Genomic DNA, 5308 nt, shown 5'->3' with positions numbered 1-5308 from the left:
ATCTATTTGCAATCTTACTTGTTACTTTATATCCTGAGGATATACAGTATAAGAAGAAAGATTAACTCACTACGTAAAATGATAAAATAATAGATGTTTTATAGAGATAATGTAAATCTTTTACATCTGTTCATTACAACACTGTGTTATCACATATTATGACCAATAAACAACTAAGTGACCTTTTGAGGTCACACCTGCTTGTAATAAAACACTAATCACAAGCCGCATTATAACCTGAAAATGTGCCAGATCATTAAAGGCCCACTGGTACGACATTAATCACCATGGTGGCAATTGTGAGGTGATCACAGAGGTAAGACAAGCTTTTAACAGTGTGAGCTGTGAAAAAGAAGCACTACAACCACTGAAAATGTTCTGACTGCCCCAGTGTATGTTAAAAACACAGATATTACTAACAATAGTGGGACAAATATACAGTATGTTGGTTGTAAAAGATACCTCGCTAGAGTGATAGACTATTTTCAAGTAAAAGTATTGGTTGTATATGTAGGACAGTTACAGTCATAATACTGAACCTATCAATGAAATACTTCACTAACAGGGATGAAGAGTCAAAATCAATATGATACATATGACTAAGAGAGTGCTATGATCTGTCAAGTCAATAATCTACTTCCCCACTCATGGAAATGATCTCTGGATTGCTTTCAGAAGCTGCCAAGTCATGCTGCAGTCATTGAAAATCAAACATGCAGGGCACGGTACATATGAAAGTCTTTATGGAACCTTATATTGTGCCTCATTCTTTGTTTGATTCTCCCTTTCCCTCCATTCTCCCCGTCTTGTCATCCTTGAGGCTGTGCAAGCTCTGTGGTTTTGGCAAGCTGGTGCAGAGTTCTCAGTAGTTCCTGTTGTGGGGAGAGCAGATATTACAACCCTGCACTGATACAGTTCACAGAGCAATTATCATAATTATCATTTCACCAAACAGAGCTATGATACCCAGTGATGTCGCTGCTATGGGTTTTCAATGTCAGTTCGATTTGCCTGACATGTTTCTGCTTTGTAGTCTGTCTTTAATTTAGTCCTCAGTCTTAGTCATGACACTGTTCATTGAAAGAATACTATGTGTGTCAGTGGATGAGTGGCCACTGTGAGCCATTTATGAAACCATTTTCTAAACCAATATACAGAAAACATCAAGAGAAATATAATACAAAACACAAGTAGTACATTTGAGCTGTCACAGTATCCATCATCCACCTCCATCCAGCTCCTCTCTTCTCAGAAATGACCATGACTTAACCGACATGCAGAGCGGTAAGCATTAGACACCAGCATGTCTGCCATCAAGAGTCAATATGCCTCCAGGGGTGAAAGGTCACATCTCAGTATGGGAATAGGAAACTGCTGGAGCTAGAGAAAGGGCAATAAGGGAAAAAGCAAAGCTGGATGGTTATGTATTCCCTGGCAAATGAAATCAGACGTTAGAAAAAGAAAAAAGATGAGATTCCAATTAGAGGTTTGGACTTGTGTATTTTCATAGTCCCACTATAATTTGGCCTGCAATCTGAGATAAGCTACATTTAATTCTTTGGTGGATTCAGACTATTTATGAGTCAAATTCAGAAACCTGATTCAATTTTTTCCCCGATTTTTCTTATAATTAGTTCAAAATGAGTAATAGCAGTTTAAGTCATGGAGGACAACAGAGGTCCGTTGTATGGAGTTAAGCTCAGTGGAAAACATGGTGACGAGAGATATAATGTACATTCTGCAGCCTACATTTGATATCTGAAACACAGATTTTTCTTTAAACAAGAAAAAAAAAAATAAACTGCCAAACCTGCAGTTATTTAACCAGTTTTATACAGATTTTTGTTGGCTCAAAAAGCCAGACCTACTGGCAATATTGTGGAAAAGGGAAATTAACTTAATTTACAATGAAAACAACAAATGGTGCCAGAATCAAAAGGTTCAAATAGAAGAACCAGAAGAAGTGTAATGTTTAGGAAAGCCAAAAACTGCTAACATGATTTAGCCAAATCACAGAGCAGCATTTGTACTACTAAAACAACAGTAATAAAATGATTTAATAACTAAACATTCTTTCTTACTAAAATTACAGTGGAATTCACATTACTGTTTTTTATTATTAGAGTTTATTGGACTTAGCTAGCATTAGCAGCTAGCGTCTTTTTGCAAACAGTTGAGTAAACAATGTTAGACCCTGCTGGAAACAAATATAAACAAATATGTTAAAGGTTTAATTTGTAATATTTAGACTGTTCAACTAGCAGAAAGATAACATAGTGTTCACAAATATGTTGTCATTTTTGTGTAATTACTGCAAAATACCAAGTGTTGCATCTTCTTAATCTTAGAATGTGCATTTTAAATCTACATAGGGAGCAGGTTTCCTTTCACAGAGGCAGCCATGTTATACCCCCCTCCTCCAATACCTAGAAACAGGGTGGGGCGGGGTCATTTCTCAGAAGGTTGCATTCTGCAATTTCAACACTAGATGCCACTAAATTTTTCACAATTTAAACATTGCAAATAAAAAAAGGCTGTGAAGGTTTATCTGCTACTGACTGTAGTGCAAAGAACATTTAACTATTTTTGGTAGCCATTCTCTATCAATTTGAAGACCAGCTAATAGGCTGTTAATCATCCTGTCACTAATCACAAAAACAGAAACCCGGTTTAGATATTCCTTTTTTAGATTTTCATTCCACTGAGCCTACTGTGACACCACAGCTTTAACCTAAACCTCTTGAGGAAAGTAAAATATGCACAGTACAGTAGATGCACACACATACACATACTAGTAATTTAACATTAACACAAATCTAACATCACACTCACTGCGCTCTCTCATTCCAAGCTCTTCTCACTCACACTACATTTAACAGTGCACTCTTGCATACTTCTGGCAGCTGTAAGTCCCAGTGAAGCCACATTTCCTTCATTAAGATATATTTCACTGGCACAGAAGTCTGGGTGCAGCCTGTTTCAATAAAACCCCAACAGACTCAGCTTAGCTCATTTATCACTATTAGGGAAGTAGAAGGAGCTTGGGGCAGGTGCTGAAACCTGCTGTGGAAAATTCCCTGTATTTTGACACAAAACACCATTACTATCATTATTTTGCACTGCGGCTGAAGTATTTTCTGAGCTTTAAGAACTAATAATACATTGGTAGTCTTGCAACATACATTAGAGCAGGACTAATATTTTCTCCCTTGGAATTCTTTATTTTATTACAGACTTTAAAAACAGCAGAAATATATTAATAGCAGTTAGAAGTAACCCACAGTAGCTCTACTTTAATTATGTTGTTGAATTAAAATCCTCAAATCTCATCCTCTAAACATTATGAATTACATGTAAACATTATTTGACCGAGGTCTTAACTTAGAATTGTTACCTGATCCAACTCTCAAAGTTTTCAAAAATGTCAAGCAACCTGGTTTCCATTTAACCACTTAATATAACTACTTAATGGTTCCTGAATGGCTTAATGACTAAAGCTTGAGATATGATTCTCAGTTGCTCCCCAAGAAAACAAACCATCGAGTGACACTTGTTGCTAGGCGTTTAACTTAAATCTAACTACACAACAATTGGCCCCGGTCTTTCAAGTGTCAACGATTGACAGGACTCAGAGGTGTGGTACGCTTAAAGGAGGAGCAGCCTAAAACATCTAATGTGAACAGCTCATGTCATAACTTGTGTCTTGTCTTAATTCTCATTATTCAAGCTTGGAAACGTAATTTCAGTGTTTGCTCTGTTTTCTTCTAGTTGAGTAGGCTCATTGAAAAGTCTAAACTTGTTGTAATACCCTTGGCAGACAAAGTGTGTGTATGTACATGTCAACTGTGTATAGCGTGTGCAGTGTCTGTGAGGCACTGCCTTGGGGTTACTTCTTGGACTGAGTGTGAAAAATCCGCCCCTTGATTTCTGTGTAAACATGCACCCAATGCCCTTCATGGCCTCACCTTGGCCAGGTGTGCTTTCCCACCTCCACCTCACCTCAGGGGCCTTCATTAAGGTGATGTAAAGAAGCTGCGGCCCTGCTGGGGTCGCCTAGCCAGCCGGTCCTGCTTTACAGCTCACCTCCTGAGCCTCTCTCCTCCTCCAGTCCAAGCAGCCATGTAATGAAGACCTAATGAGCCTGTCACTCCAACTGCCACTTGTTCTCACCTGAGAGACACAGCAACAGTGAAAAAAAAACAGGCAAGGTGTTGAAACAGGCTGTAGGTGATAAGAAATTAAAGAAATAAATTCATCAGGCAGGTGCAAGAACATATTTTACAATCTCGCACATTTGTTGGACTTGGAGGTGACTTTGCATTAGTTTTCTCTACAGTAAGTCCAACTGTAGTGACTCCAGCAAGATGAAAAACATGCACAAACTAAATGTATTTGAATTTGTGCAAATTTCTCATCTTACACAACACATTTTTATATCTCGGAAGCATTTTGTTTGGTTATAGAAAGAAAAACAAAACAGAGAAATCACTGCAAAACATCCATCACAAGTACCAGTACCACCATGTTATATACTGATGGTATAATGATATGATACATACCATTATTACTAGGTCCTGCATTAAGTAACCTAAATGTATTTAAAGTATTGAAAGAAAAACATGACCTTTGTAAGTGTGACTGATATTAATTATATATTGAGTCATTATTAAGGCAATAGTTGGACTGATGGTCCGTCCAGGGTGTACCTGGGCCAACTTCTCACCCAATGTCAGCTGGGATTGGTTCCAGCCCCTCACGACACCTGAAGAATAAGTGGTGGACGGATAATGTTTTAGTAGTATTTCATTGGATTTCATGGTATAGCTACAGTTGAGATGGAGCTAGTTTTAAATACCTCACATGCAGTTAGTTAAGTACAGTGATTCTGAACCTGGATGTCACAAGATGAATCAGAGTGAATCAGAGTGGCTAAGAGGATCATTTAAATGGGAAAGAAGAAAAGAAAGAAAAAGAAAGGAACAAAAGTACAATATATCTCTCTGCACTGCAGTCGAACAGAAGTATAAAGTAGCACGAAATGGAAATGGTCAAGTTGTAGGTCAATAGTTATTTTCCACCAATGCAAATGAGGCCAGAGTGAGTTCTGTGGGTTGTGTGAGCTGCATTTTTACCACAGTGTGGAGCCAGTGAGCCTTTTTCCCCTGCAGCACTGAGAGAAATGTTTTTAATGCAGAGGAAGGGAGGGAAGGAGCAAGAAAGAAATAGTGAGGAGGGGGAACTGTGTATGGTGGTTTGGCAGAGCCAGAGGCCGCCTGATTAAAAGCATGTGCTGAACCCCAATCTATGA

General features: G+C 38.3%; 1 long non-coding RNA gene across 1 annotated transcript; it reads right to left on the bottom strand.

Annotated features, from left to right (window-relative positions):
• Positions 1-209: 209 nt before the first annotated feature.
• LOC113132088 (uncharacterized) lies at positions 210-3188 on the bottom strand. Its single transcript, XR_003295866.1, has 3 exons — positions 2833-3188; positions 1198-1380; positions 210-872 (listed from the first exon to the last, which is right to left on the bottom strand). It is a non-coding gene; the product is annotated as an uncharacterized LOC113132088 (long non-coding RNA).
• Positions 3189-5308: the final 2120 nt, after the last annotated feature.

The sequence above is a fragment of the Mastacembelus armatus genome, chromosome 15 (genome assembly GCF_900324485.2).
Source record: "Mastacembelus armatus chromosome 15, fMasArm1.2, whole genome shotgun sequence".
In the NCBI taxonomy this organism is placed as follows: domain Eukaryota; kingdom Metazoa; phylum Chordata; class Actinopteri; order Synbranchiformes; family Mastacembelidae; genus Mastacembelus; species Mastacembelus armatus.
This window is presented reverse-complemented; position numbering and strand designations above follow the sequence as displayed.